Below are 15,436 nucleotides of genomic sequence, written 5' to 3' on the forward strand. Positions count from 1 at the left end.
CTGTGGGGACACAAACCAGCCCCCGCTAGAAGCGGAAGGGGTTTTGATGGCAGTAGAGCTCCCTCAGATGGGGGAGGCACAGGAGGCACTCAAACCAGGGATAGGATGAGAAGTTGTCTGAACAATCCAGAGGCCCTGCAGGCTTATTTAAGGGGATGGCGACTGAGAAAGCAGTGATAGAAACAAGGCCACAGGAAAAGCTGACAAAGGTAGAGCAGACCCTGCTGGAGGCTCACCAAGAAAGGCACAGTTAGAAAAGGAAAAAGGAGTTGGAATTCCATGCGGAGCTCTTGGACGATGAGATGGGCTCTAGCAGGGAACTCTCTGGGAGAAGGAGTTGATCTATTGACATTATGGTAGGAAAAGGATGAGAAGTGGGCCAAGGTGGGCAACTCCTCCCACACTCCCCTTAAGGTTGCAAGACTCTGGCTTGGTGGCTATTGCGTCTGTCCTTATACTGGGCTTGTCTCATGGTAATTAGCCTCTTCTCTGTTACTCATAATGCAGTCAAATAAAGCTTATTTCCTCCCAAGTAACTTCCTCCCTGCCCCCAAAGATTTGTGGAACTAACATACCATTTATTGCCAGTACATTGGTCACTCTGTTTGTGTGTTTTAGCCTTGCCCCCACCCTCTGTTTGCCTTTGTCTTGTTTAGATTGTAAGCTCCTTTGGGCACTACTTTGTGTTGGTAGCATGCCTACCATGGGGCCCTGTTTTTGGTGGGCCCTCGGGCACTTCCGTAATAAACATGATTAATTAACACATCTTAAATAGGCAAAAGTCTTAAGCCCTTCCCGGCTCTCTAAGGCTATACTCCTGCTCCCTCAGCACTTTTCAGAAAAGGGAAAAAAATGGACCAAGTCCATTTCTTACTGGTCAGGCTGGGAGCTCTCCCATCCCCCCCTTGACCCAACTTGATCCTGCTTAGCTCAGGAGAGCCCTTGTGAGCAGAACATAGCCGCAGGGACCGTGTAGACTGCGGCAAGTTTCCGCCCCATCCCCGCGCAGCGGGCAAGGTTCACATTTCAGAGTGGGAGCCGTGTTACATTGTCACCCGCTGGGCCAGGCTGCTCTCGTAGGTGCAGCCGACGCTCCAGAGCTTTGCTCTTCCCGGGCCTGGCTGGCGAGCAGCTGGGCTGACGAGCCCTGAGAGCTTCTCCCTGCCGGGCAGGCGATTGCACCCCCGCTCGGCTCCCCGCCAAGAGGCAGCTGCTTGGCGGGCAGCTTCATGGTTGCACGGCACCACTCTCCGCTCTGCCCGTGAGGAAGGCGCGTTAAAGCGAAGCGGGCAGCGGCTCCGCTCCATAGCCCGGCCGGCTCGCCCCCGGCCACTCCAATGCGCCTTTCAACCCGCAAGAAGCAGTTAGCTCCCCCATCCCAACGCCCCTCGGCATAGGCCAGGGAAGCCGTGGGAACCCGCTGCCTTCCGCCCGCCGGGACCAACCCCGGCCAGAGAGACTACGCTGCTTCCACCGTCTTCGCGCCCTCTAGCAGCACAGCTCACAATACCTCCGATCTCTGATCACCACCATTAGCCCCTGCCCCCTCCTGCAGCCCCCGGGCACGGGATCACCGGCCCCTGCCCTTTCCCCTCCTGCAGCCCCCGGGCACAGGATCACCGGCCCCTGCCCTGCCTACTCCTGCAGCCCCTGGGCACGAGATCACTGGCCCCAGCCCCCGGGCACGGGATCACCGGCCCTTGCCCTGCCCCCTCCTCCAGCCCCCGGGCACGAGATCACTGGCCCCAGCCCCCTCCTGCAGTCCCCGGGCACGGGATCACTGGCCCAGCCCTGCCCCCTCCTGCAGTCCCCGGGCACGGGATCACTGCCCCAGCCCTGCCCCCTCCTGCAGTCCCCGGGCACGGGATCACTGGCCCAGCCCCCGAGCACCGGATTACCGGCCCCTGCCCCCTCCTGCAGCCCCCGGGCATGGGATCACCGGCATCATACCTCTCCTGCAGCCCCCGGGCACGGGATCACCGGCCCCAGCCTTGCCCCCTCCTGCAGCCCCCGGGCACGGGATCACCAGCCCCAGCCTTGCCCCCTCCTGCAGCCCCCGGGCACGGGATCACCGGCCCCAGCCCTGCCCCCTCCTGCAGTCCCCGGGCACGGGATCACTGGCCCAGCCCCCGAGCACTGGATTACCGGCCCCTGCCCCCTCCTGCAGCCCCCGGGCATGGGATCACCGGCATCATACCTCTCCTGCAGCCCCCGGGCACGGGATCACCGGCCCCAGCCTTGCCCCCTCCTGCAGCCCCCGGGCACGGGATCACCGGCCCCAGCCTTGCCCCCTCCTGCAGCCCCCGGGCACGGGATCACCGGCCCCTGCCCTGCTCCTTCCTGCAGCCCCCGGGCACGGGATCACCGGCCCCTGCCCTGCTCCTTCCTGCAGCCCCCGGGCTCGGGATCATTAACCGCAGCCCTGGCCCCCAGCACCAGCCCTTCTCCACAGTGACATGTGACATTTAGCCCCAGGCGTGCTGCCCGCAAGCCAAGCCCCTGCCCCCGGGCGAGCCCGGCCGGCTGGCTGCTTCGCTGAGGAAGGGGGGCGGGAGGACGAGGATGGGTGATTAGTTGTTGTCTGTCTGGCTTTGCCGAGAGGAGAAGCGTGTGCAAGCGGATCCGGAGCAAAGGCAGGGGCAGGGGGTGGGAACGGAGGAGGAGAAGGACAGTGGGAGGAAGAGCCCGTCTCCCCCCCTTTCCCTGGGCTGTTTTTTCAGTTTCCTGTCTCGCCGCGTGCGGACGGCGGATATGTGCAGCGCCTACAGGTGTGTCTCTCCCTCGCCGCTCCTCTGGCTCCCCGGCGCAGGCAGCCGGAGCGCGTAGGTGGAGGCGGAGGCTCAAGCTCATCATGTGATGATTAATTGGGCTCTGGGTGGTTCCTTTCGCTCTCTCTCCTTCTCCCGGGCGGCTCCTCGGGAAATGGGCAGCGAGTTGGCTGCTGCTGCTGCGCGCTGGCTCGGGGGGTTGCTTGGCTGAGCTGCTGTGAGATGGGAGGAGCCGGAGCCGGAGCCGGAGCCGCGGCAGCCTGAGCTGGGATCGGCGGCCGAGCAGCAGGGGGCAAAGGCGCTGCCCAGCCCTGCTCTCCAACTTGGGTAAGTTTGATTCTCTCCCTCTCTCTGCCCTGGGGATTGTTCCCCACGGTGGCTCACCTGTTGAAGGCAGCCGGGCCCTTTCGAGCTTGTTTGTGTGAGGGGGAAGGATACACAAATCTCAGACTAATAAATCAGTTTCCCCTCTTGAAAGCTCTGCCTCCTAATTGCCTGTATGGCAACTTCCACTGTTCCCTAGTCAGCATGTGGTTAACCTCCGAGGGAACGGGAGAACCAAGGCATGAAACAAAACGTGCAGAGCGCTCTCAGATCAGACCCAGTTTGAATCTCTCCTCTACCCGGGATCGAAAGAGTCAGAAACTTTAAAATAAGCTTTGGAGCTTGTTCTTCCCTCGCTCTGAACGGCATATGGCTTTCATTAAGGCAAAACCCCGGGCTTCGTAGGCTGTGTCGCCTTGAACGTTGATTGCGCTTGTTATCCTTGCGATCTAAACAAATCTGAAAACGTTCCTTTTCTAAATGCCGATGTAGCGAGCTGCGTGGATTGTGATTGTATCAAACCCAGCGTGTGAGAGTTAAACACAATTTTTATGTAAGAGAATTAAAAAAACAAAACGTTGTGGTCTTAAGCAGAAATGTGAGAAGCATCCTCTTGTCCAGAGAGATTTTTAGCTCCAATAGTCTAGTATATAGCACTGGATTTATAGCTCGTTATTATCTTGGAGTTTTGTAATTACCGTTTCACGGCAGGAATAATTGTAACCCATTCTCTCTTGTGTGGATAGCACTTGGTTAAGAGCCATTTTGACACTTGAGTTCTTCAGATCGCTAGCTTCAATTCAGAAGCTAATTTGGACTTTAATGCAAACACCTTGTCTTATTTTGTTAGACTGCTTTAAACTTTCTCTCCAAACTGGTCTTTAAAAAAAAGATATGTTACTTACATGCACTATAGGCAAATGAAACTCCAACTCTCTGTATGGTTTGTGACTCATACTGTTTGCTCTGGAATTGTGTAAAATCTTTGCTGCGCTTGGTTATGCTGTAATTCAAATTACTGTCTCTTCAGTACCTACTTTTGAGCTTTCTGTAATGTCAGTTTTTATGGTAGGCTATGATGAAAATGATTACAGAATCATTACAGTAACTTGTGGGTTAACCAAAGATTGGGGACAAATATCCAAAAGATAAACTGTCACATTACCGCTTGTCAGTCTGTTGGCAAAAATTATTAGTCCATTCATTGTGTTCTAGAGTACTATGGTGCTATCCATAACTTTTTTTTAAAGTAACTTCTGCTGAAACACTAAAAACCTCTGTAATTGTGTTAATGTTTCCTTTAGTGTGGTGATTCTGTTTCTTCTGACAAAGATTTTCATAATTTATTCTAAACTGCGTATGGCATTTAACATTTATCTTAGATGCATTACCTGTTATCAATTTCCTTATTTGTGTCCAGTTTAAAGTTGGGTTAGAAGTATGAAGGGGTTAAGATTTAGGATTTACTTCAGATTTCTCTACTGTTGGTGTAAAGGGACACTAAGGTTGTCAGGCCCACAGCTGAATTTAAGAATTTATTCCTTTTTTCTCCTTTCATTACCCTTCTGTGGTGAGAATTGTATACCATGCTGTAGATAAATCAGGTGGGTGACTCATTAATAATGAATTTAGGGGGCTGTGTGTGTAATTACCTATGCATATGGGGACATCCTTCTACTCTGCATTCCTCTTCAACTGTGAGAGAGCCAACTTGTAAATTTCAGTACTGTGCCTGCTCCCTAGAATGGAACAGAGAGCATGCCTGCAACCACAAGCCAAAACAAAGCTAGCAGAGGAAGTCTAATTCTAGGCCTACTACCCATGACCTCAGCCCGTATGAATATTTGTATCTCTGAAGGGCTTTATGGGATTTTAACTTGAGTAGTATGAACTAGAATTCAGAGTGGTGTTCTCTACTCAAGAAAAGAGCATTTAAAGTAATGCAAAAACTAAAGTGAAAGCACTGGTTGTGAAATGGTATTTCTGGACACTGAAGCCCTCTATACAGCCAGTTTTTGTAATCCCGAAATTCCCACAGGAACCTGCATTAGTATCACCAATTAATTCTGCATAGCTGGAGTCATATTGTACAGTAGTAAAAAGCTCCCATCCAGAGCTTTGATTGAACACTCTGACAATCTATTAGAAATGTGCTAATTAACAGACCTGTCAGTTATCCCAAGATTGCTACCAACTTGGGAAAGGCAATATAAGAAGACTTTCCCATAATTTGGGAAATATTGCTCCAAACAGAATTATTCTAGTAAATGTTAATGCACACTGAAATGAATTATTTTCCCACCCAGAAGCTTCTATACTACAGATTTTTCTGCACAGTGTTTGGTTTTAACAGTTTGTTTCACTGCTTTGCTGAATCTGTTTTTTAAGTTTCAAAAGAAACTACTGGAAAACTTAACTGAACAGTCCTTGATTGGGCTGTTTTAATGTTAGAATGCATACTGGAGAGTGACAAGCAATATATTTTTACTTTTTAGAAAATACATTTGCTATGTGCAACAGAACAAGGGTTAACATCTTAAAATCTCTGAAATCTAAGAAGATGGTGATTTAAGAGGATGATGTAGCCCCCAGTGAATCTTTCCCTTGACATCTGTGGGAGTTGGATCAAGGCCTAAAATCTATTTATAAACTTGGATTAACTTTTAGGAAGTTTGTCCAAAAAGACACACACAAAATCCACCAGAATTTCTTACACTTGAGTTACCATCATGTTTTAAGAATTTGTTTACGTCCCAATGACCTGAGGCCAGTATGTTGAAACTTGTTTGGACCTTAGCCTTCGAGGCTGAGGAAAGGAAAGGATTCATGCCCTTACTTTGTTTAAAAACTGGTGGTGGTGATAGGGTGACCAGATGTCCCGATTTTATTGGGACTGTCCTGATATTTGCTTGTTTGTCCCGTGTCCCGACCAATGGACAAACACAAGCAATTTTGCCTTCTGCTCTGGCACAGGCGGAGCCTGGAGGGGCTCTCGCCCCGCCCCAGCCCCGCCTCCCCCCAGCCCCACCTGTTCCCCAAGCATGCGGCATTCCTCCTCCTTCCCAGGCTTGTGCTGGTCAGCTGTATGGCAGCGCAAGCCTGGAGGGAGGGGGTGGCTCCCAGCACTCACTCTGTGAACGACTCCAGTCCAGGTTCTGGTGGCAGGGTGGAGCGCTCTGGCAGTGGTTCCCCCCCCCCCCGACTTGATTTTCCCCTCCGCCGCGCCCTCCCACCCCGCGTCCTGATATTTCATCTTTGTCATCTGGTCACCCTAGGTGGTGACAAAGGAGAAATCACTCTTATTGATTCTGATAGCTCTATAGCAAACAAATAAGCCCTTATGTATTGGAAATTTGGACAAACCTAAATGCCTGTAAGGTTGAAATAATGATATTTAGACTATTGTGCCATTTGGGGTGTTGAATTCTCAAGTAAAAATTATTTTATTGTGCCAGGCTTAATTTAAGTTTTGCAACATTTGAAGCATTGCCAACAAACATTTAATGGCAACATTAAATGATAGTAAACTAATTGCTGAACTTGTATCACTATCACTATCCTCTTCCCCTTTCCCTTCTTCAAGCAGAAAATTCTGAAGGCATGTAATGAATATTATGGAGTAGTTTGGCATTGCCTGTTTAAGTGCCCATCAGTTTTACAGAACTAGAAGTAGTATATTCCAATGTACAGTTGGTTAAACATACCTAAAATAAACAACAAGCATAAATTCCTTAGGTTCTAAAGCTGCAAACACACATGCTTAACTATTTCTTAGTGACTAGTTCTGTCAAGTTCAATGGGATTACCCAATGAATAAAAGTCCAGCACATGCATAAATGTCTGCAGGATCAGGACCATAGATGATTTAATCCTCTTCTCTCCCCCTCACTCCCTAATATACTTGTTTCTTCTGCCTTTTATTTGAACAAAAAATATCAAGTATTCAGTTCATTTGTTTAAAAATTTTATGTGTAGGCTCTGTTGTCAGGTTTGGCTTGCAAATACTGCAGGGGAATATTAGTGTGTTTAAAACTAACTGGTTCTCCTGGAATTTTTAAAAGTGAAAATGCTTCTGTTGTAGTTAGGTTTTGTAGAAGGTAACTTACATAAAAACCTCCAATGAGGTCAACTTGGACCTGACACTGGCCTTCTAATGTCTTGCTAAAATAAATCATTTTAAGCTAGCTGAATAGATCAGTTTAAAGAGCAATATTTGGATACTAAGGGTCCTGACCTTGTATTCCTTCCTTGGCCAAAACTCACATTGACAAAGTGAAAATAGTGAGTTGTGTAAAATGGATGTTCTTCAACAACCAGCTGCTGTTGATCATTCTTCACCTGACAAGTAGTACAGTGGCATACCAAAATCTAGATTGCCTTCCCCATTCATGGCTCCGTAGTTAAGGTATGATCACTGGAAACAAACTGTAAGTTTTGAGCTTCTTTATGTACAATGAATTCTATTTTTTTTTGTCAGCTCCTTTCATCCAAATAAAGAGGTGGAGAGAAGATTTGAAGGAAATTATTATTAGTAATTACTTGAGGTTGAGATTCAGATTTGCACTGATGTAACCAGGAGCAGAATTTGGCCCCTCAGAGAGATGGTAGTGGAATTCAAGTAAATAAGAGTGTGGAATATGAAAAATGCTAATTATGTCAATATACTTCTTGTTTTGGAACTGCAGCTTCTGAAAACCCAACCATTGGTGCCAGACCAATTTAGTAATTAGCTACATTGGCTCTTGATGTTTGGAATTCCAAGGTTTCGGATAGCACAGATGGCTAGCATAGTCCATCCAACACATTCCAGGCCTGTTCCTGTGTTGTTTTACTGGTGTGTTTAGCCTTCCAAGTTTTTGTCTTCATGCTGGACATGCATCCCTCTCAGCTGGAACAATTGACGTTTATAGAAATGAATGGAACTGCTAACTCTGTTTACATGTGTACCATTCAAAAGGTCTATTTTATATAAATCCTGTTTCCAGTATTCCAGTCCTTCTTTCAGTAGTTGGCATCCCTGTATGGTTACACATGGAGAATACAATTCACTTTGATACTGATGGTTTCCTTTAAGCTAGTTTTGAATAATGTGACCTTCATAGCTTCCTTTCCTCAGCAGATGTCTGCATGCATTTTCACTCTGAACACTTTTTGTGGTCAAAATGTATGGACTTAAAGTTGCTTAAATTTGTCATCAGTTTTATATATAGTAAGAAAATCTGAACTATGTGGAAAAACTTTGGCCTCAAACACTATTGCTTAATACACCTGTGCCCTCCCTGATCCTTCACCTGGACCTATATGGGTTTACATCTGTTTAACGAAACTGATTTTTAAAACAGTTCCAGTTAGGCTGTTGGGCTGTGTGTGTGTGTGTGTGTGTGTGTGTGTGTGTACTAGAGGAGAGTCTTGATAATCCTGAAGGTCCTTCTTTCTGGGTCTGAAGTGGCAAATAATTGGGTCTCTTTTGCATAAGTAGTGTGCAAATCACAACCTTCGTCTTTTGTATCTTAACTTTGTATCAGCAATAATTATGTGAGAGCTTAAACTATAGAAAAATAATTTATATAACATAATCTCAGGGTATTGTATTAATTTAAATGTATGTACACTGTCCGTAGTCGGGTGGGTTTGATTTATATCAAATTGTTGTAAGTCATGATTTAAATCACTAGCCAAAAGACTCAATTTAATCATGGATTTCTACATAAAAGTGCATTCTTGTTGGTAGTTATAACCTTAATACATATTCTTCACAACTCAGAGCTTGGCTACACTCGAAACTCCAAAGAACTGCCGCGGCAGCGCTTTGAAGTGTGAGTGTGGTCGCAGTGCCAGCGCTGGGAGAGAGCTCTCCCAGTGCTGCACGTGCTCCATCTCCCCGTGGGGATTAGCTTGCAGTGCTGGGAGCTGTGCTGTGCTCCCAGCGCTGGGGCAGTACTGACACTGGCGCTTTGCAGCACTGTAACTTGCTGTGCTCGGGGTGTGTTTTTTCACAACCCTGAGTGAGAAAGTTACAGCACTGTAAAGCGCCAGTGTAGCCAAGGCCTCAGAGATAGAGATGTACCTTCTAAAAATGAAATCTACCCTGTGCATTTTTAAAATGATTTATTTTGAAAACTTTTCAGATTAGTTTTACAGCTATATCAGAAAATGAATGATTCTTTGGTTATTTCATTTACCAAAGGTAATGGAAGCAGATAGTTCACCTCCCAATGATGTCATAAATATCTCCGAGTCAACAGGTTAATCATTAATATTTGGAGAATTTTCTTGCCATGCTGTATTAGGAGGAGAATGTCACTGGGCAGATAGTCAAATTGCTTTATTTAACTAAAACAACAACGTTTAAGTATTCTGGATTTTTTTTTCTTCAGCAGCAGACATATAATTTAACAACAAGCATATGAATTTTTGAATTTAGTTAAACATTTAAGTTTTTTTTTTTAAAAAAGGTTTGTTTTTGTTAAAATTATTAACTGAAATAGTTACATGAAATATTAAAAATTAAATCAACTATGTCAGCCAGGTCAACATGAGAAACTTGAAATATTGGCTTCTGCAGCCAACTCAATAGTCTTCACCTTCATTTTCCTGTTTGTTCATAATCTGGAAAAGAAAATCAAGCTTTCCTGCTTTTTCAGGTCCCAAATGATTTCTCAATTGGGAATGAATTAGTCCAAAGGAAGAAAATATTCTTTCTACACTGGCAGAAGAAGCTACTGCTGTTAAACTCACTTTTATCACTTCAACAGTCTCTGAATCCAAGTGCTTAAGTGACGACCCCTCGTGTTCACTGGTGTGACTTTCTTTAAAACATCATCAGCAAACGTATGTTTCTTGAATGGTTCGCCCTCTGCTCTGAGGTTTATTATAGTTGGTATTATGGAGGGATGATTGCTGGATGTCCACGTCGTAACCAGCTCCTCTTCTTCAGCTGTCAAGGTTTGACCCTGGTACCAAGCATTGAGAATATTTTCAAGAAAATGAGCTGGAGATAGTGCTTGTCTGATTTGTTTTTTTAATGCGTGTAATTTAACTCTGTCATTGCATATTTCTCTTTTTAAGATCTCACTCAGTTCCTACCAAATTGCAACAACATCAGCAATAAAATGGCTATTTCCCTGCATTTTGTTCAAGGCTACAGAAATGGGCTTCAGGGTACTCAGCATGTGTTCAACATTTCTCCTAAGCCCAATGTTGAGAACTTTGCTTGTGACAGTGCCGTCTAGTTTTTCACAATTTTGTTTGCAAACTGTCATCAGATTAGGCCAGTTCTTGATATAGTGCTCAAAACAGTCCACTACTGAGTGCCATCGCATGTCTTGTGGGAGAGTTAGCTTGGTTCCTCCCACTTTTTTTCAGAGCAGCTGCTGCTGCAAAGTGGTTGTTACGGAGGTATTTTGCAATTTCAACAACATTAACCTTTATTTCTGGAACACTCAAGTCTTTGGCTAAGAGGTGCGTCAAATGAGCACTGCAACCATATGTTGTTAGCATGGGACTCTCTTCTAAATAATTTCTTCTCATCTTGGATTTATTTGCAGCATTGTCTGTGACCAAGCGGTGTACTAGACATTTGAATTTTTTTCAGTTTGTTATAGCTTTTACTGCTTCCTCTTGTGAGTATTCTGCTGCGTGTGCATTTCCTAATGTATTAATTGTTTTCTGTAAGGAAGACATTCCCTTCTTCTGTTGTCACACAAGCACATACAACGGGATCAATGTGGATGTTGCTCCACCCATCAAGGCTCAGGCTAACAATTTTACCCTCTAGATCTTTTGCACATTGCTCAATTTCTCTTTCATACACTTTATCCAGAAATTTGCCTGTGACATCTGCTCTGTTGGGTGGGCTGTATCCTGGTCTTAATGACTGAACCATGTTAATGAAATGTGGGTTCTGAGATCATACGGAAAGGAGAGTTTGTTGCATAAACAAACTGGGCAATTTTTTCATCAATTACCTCTTTTTGTAATCTGCTGGTCTTATCATAAACTCATCTGTGGTTGTTTCTGGATGATGGAGATTTTTTTTTTCCTTTTTTTGCTACAGGTGATAAACTGTGGCTATCAGTGGCAGATAACTCTGAAACTATAGAAAATGATGGTGATCTTGAAGGTAGGTAGTCTTCAGAATCCTGTATGTTGAGGATGGATTCTCCTAAACCATACAAGTCAATGCAATTATTTAATTATCATCACCATACTGCTCATTTAGTATTACTCATTGAATTCCCTGACACTGATTCTACTTTAAAGGTGAAATTGTAAAAGGAAGATGTGATAAATAGCTGAAATAGGCACAACTGCATCTAAAATGATAGTGCCATAGAGTAACAACTATATATTTTTTTGCTCAAACATGAGAATTCAAGAAAAGTCCAGAAGGAAGACAGGCAGTCTTTAAGAAAAGTACGAAATAAAGTTTACCAACCTGAAGATCCTGCATGTTCAGACATGTTCCTTTCATCATCTTCAGTGCAGCTTCCTCCTGAGAAGGAACACTTCTTATGATGTTGTTTCATTTGGGCAACCAGGCCTTGCATTTCTTTGTTGCACTGTTTGCATTTTGCACGCATGCCTGTCTTACCCCAGGTAGAGGCACTTCATTTAAAATATTCCCAAACTGGGTCTCTCTTATGGCCTGCTGCCACTATAGGTTTTCCCTCCTAGTGAGAGAATGGTATGGTAGATCTCAAATCAATGAAGGCTGCGCTCAGAAATACCTCAAGACTTCAGGAATATGCTGTTCAACCATTTTCACTTCTGTTTCTACTGCCTGTCCCCTCCCTTCTCACATTTATCTCCAGACTTCTTCTCCTTGTCCAGATCTATTCTGCCTCCAACAATCTTCTATTAATTGAACTTTTTGAAACTTTGCAACTCTTAGAGAGAGGGGTAAGGGATTGACTCTGTGTATACAAATTTGCAGGGACAGTAGGGTTGAGGTCTGTAATTTCTCACCTCTGTATATTTTATTTAAAAACATCTTTGCTGTTAACAAGCATGTTTTCTGTGGAGACACAAATCCACAGTTTGAGAACTTCAATACTAAGCATCTCTGATGGAATCTTCTAGATTGAGCACTGAGTCCCATTGGGTAGATAAAAAGATTAACCTAAAAAATCTATACAGAAGCCCCTGGAACCTCATAAGATTGGGTCCCTAATCCATGAACTATTGGAACTCATTTACAAAACTTTTCTTAAACATTACATTAATATATTGTCTCATACTATAGAAATAGGATTTATAATCCCTATTCCATGATGAGATATCTTTGAGCTATAATGTATCTTAATTAAAACTAACTTTAGATAGGTGTTTTCCCCTCAAAAAGCATTTTAAATCAATTTTCTTTTATAAAGAACATTTTTTTTTTTTTTTTTTAAAATCATTGATCTTCCCCCCTGGTCTGTAGGCATTACTTTATCCACTCCTGAAATGCAGTTTCTTCTTGGGTGAAAAATGGCAAATATTCCAAAAGTGCCTAGCAACGGGAGGTGGGGTAGAAATTTTTTGGTCTGATGAAAACAGTACAAAACAAAAAACAGGGTGAAGTCTCCGAAGCTAGTTAAAGATTATGAATGTCAGGAATGTGACAAGAACTTGGATACTTTTCTCCTTGGGCTTGTGTGTCAGGGCATATGCCATTGACCTAAGCATACTTGGTAAATATTAGCCTTTCATTTTTTGTGAAGATGACCTCTGAGTGAAGTAAAATAGTACTAGAATACTTTCTCCTCAAGCTTGTCCTAATTGTTTAATTGTTCCCTGTGAGAGATTGGATCTGTTTACATTCACCACAGCTGAAAGTCCAGTATATGCCGTTTCTCTTAAATACATCAGCAAATGATTGTTAATTTTTCATGTGGTTCCACAATGTATGTTAAAACCTGTCTGATATGATTGTGTTGTGATTGAATGAACTTGAGTGGGTAGAAATGTAATGCTTGGGCTACTGAATATTAAGCCAATAAAAACAATTGCTGTTCCTCTTCTATTTTTCATGCCTGTGGGAATAGTGAGTAAAAGGAAAAGCGCCTTGAAAAACTTGTTAAGATGCATGTTGATTCACATCAGAAACTGAACTTTCCCCATCCCTCCCATAGATTTTAAGACTAAAAGGGACCACTATGATCATCTAGCCTGACCTTTTGTATAATACAGGCCATAAAACTTCTCCAAAATATTCCTAGAGCATATTTTTACAGAAATATTCAATATTGATTTTAAAATGGTGAGTGACAGAATTAACAACTCAATGTAGATTCTGGTTGGGAAAGGCAGTCAAGGCTGGATTCCTTGACACTAATGGCCATTCTATAACCTCTGAATGGACAATAGGCAGCATAAGCCTCTTTCCTAATGAAGGAAGAAGCCCTGGGCTTCCTCTTCTCCCCCTGCTGGAGCAATGCCTTGCAGAAGGGACTGCTACCCTACATAATAGCTCATTTTTATGGCCCTACCAAATTCTCGGTCCATTTTGGTCTATTTCATGGTCATGAATTTAAAAAATCATAAATTTAATGATTTCAGCTATTTAAATCTGAAATGTTAGTGTTATAGTAGTAGGAGCCTTGTCCCAAAAAGCAGTTGGGGGCAGGGAGGTGTCACAAGGTTACTGTAGGGGGTGGTTGTGGTATTGCTACCCTTACTTCTGTGTGCTGCAGGCGGCAGCACTACCTTCAGGGCTGAGCAGCTGGAGAGGTGCTGGCCTGTCTCCCAAGGTCTGAGAGAGTGAGGGACTGTTTTCCAGGATAGGTTATAGATCATTGATGTGCTGGAGAGGTTTTAGCTGGAGACTGTATGTGATGACCAGTGGTGGTGGTAGTGTTTTCCATGTTGGGCCTGTCCTGTAGTAGGTGAATTCTGGGTACCTGTATCGCTCTATCAGTCTGTTTCCTCACTTCCCCAGATGGAAGTGAGGAAAACTTGAAAAACAGACTTCAAAGAGAAACTGCAGAGCTACAATTCATTTGCACACTTAACACCATCAGTTTGGACTTGAATAGGGACTGGGAGTGGCTGGGTCACTACAAAAGCAATTTTCCCTCTCTTGGTATTGACACCTCATCAGTTATTGGAAGTGAACCACATCCACCCTGACTGAATTGGCCTTGTCATCACTGATTTTCCATGTGTAAGGAAACTCCCTTCTCTTTATGTGCCAGTATATTTATGCTTGTATCTGTAATTTTCACTCCATGCATCTGAAGAAGTGGAGTTTTTACCGCTTATGCCCAAATAAATCTCTTAGTCTTTAAGGTGCCACCGGACTCCTCGTTTCTGTTACTCATGCATGGCATAAGATGTTTTTGCACACAGTGCTAAGGGTGGTTGGCTTGCTTTGCCAACAGCAGAGATGGCCTTCTGGGGGCTTTCATGCCCCAGGCATAAAGTTAAGTAATGAAGCCTAAAACTAAATGCAACAATTTTATATAAAGTATGGGGAATGTCTTAATTCTCTTGGACACTGTCTGGTTCTGTGTTAATGTGTATTTTTGCATATCAAGAATGTGTAACTTTTGAATTTAAATAATCTCCAGGGTAATCTGGTTATCAAAACATAGTAACTCAAGTGCGGAACAATGCTTGTTAATTACGATTTTGCAATCTGCATTGTTCATGCCACTGTTGTTCAAAGATTAGCATGTGCAGGTGTACTCAGTAGGCTTTGCCAATTTACTTTTCCCAGTTGTAGCAATTAGTCACTATCATTTCATTTCAATCCTGAGGCCTTGTAAATAAATAAGTAACATTTCAAAAATGTAAACAACTTCCAAACTGATGGTGATATTTTTCACCTACAGCAATGATAATTTGCAGAGCAGCCAGTTTTTGTCAGCAGTGGCATAATTAATCCACTTGAATGACAGCCCTAATGTCAGAAGAAGGCTTAGAAACCTTGGAATCAGAAGCTTGCAAATTAGCTTACAGTGAGAGTTGATGCTGTGGAATGTTCTTGTGCATTACTTATCTCTTTGTTTCCTAAACAGCTTTAGTAAGCTATTAGCAAGAGGAGGGCCTACTACTACTTCCCCACTTCCTCAAAATTATTCTGGCCTTCAGCTGTTCTAGTAGACACGCTCCATGTGATAAGTCAGCTTTATTTTTAGTTCTAGTATTCTTGCTCGTATGTGTGTTTTTCCTATATCTAAAATCATGGTAGTACTGCACCACAATAACTCTTCCTACAGTTAGCATAGTGAATCTGCCTGAGAAAGCAGCCTTACAAAGGAGGCAGGGTTGTTCTTGCATCTGGATTTGTGTCGAGAAGGCAGTATGGTCCAGTAGATAGGGTCTTTTGATAGTTGATCCAGTGCCCTAGGTTCCATTCC

General features: G+C 44.0%; 1 protein-coding gene across 3 annotated transcripts in view; it reads left to right on the forward strand.

Annotated features, from left to right (window-relative positions):
• The first annotated feature begins 2,611 nt into the window (after positions 1–2,611).
• The window catches only part of PLXNB2 (plexin B2), a 352,730-nt gene continuing 339,905 nt past the window's right edge, over positions 2,612–15,436 (forward strand). For all 3 annotated transcript variants that reach the window (XM_030549188.1, XM_030549187.1, XM_030549189.1), the window contains exon 1: positions 2,612–3,095. The gene's annotated coding sequence lies outside the window, so the exon portion shown is untranslated. The remainder of the gene's footprint in view (positions 3,096–15,436) is intronic.

The sequence above is a fragment of the Gopherus evgoodei genome, chromosome 1 (assembly GCF_007399415.2).
Source record: "Gopherus evgoodei ecotype Sinaloan lineage chromosome 1, rGopEvg1_v1.p, whole genome shotgun sequence".
Classification (NCBI taxonomy): Eukaryota; Metazoa; Chordata; order Testudines; family Testudinidae; genus Gopherus; species Gopherus evgoodei.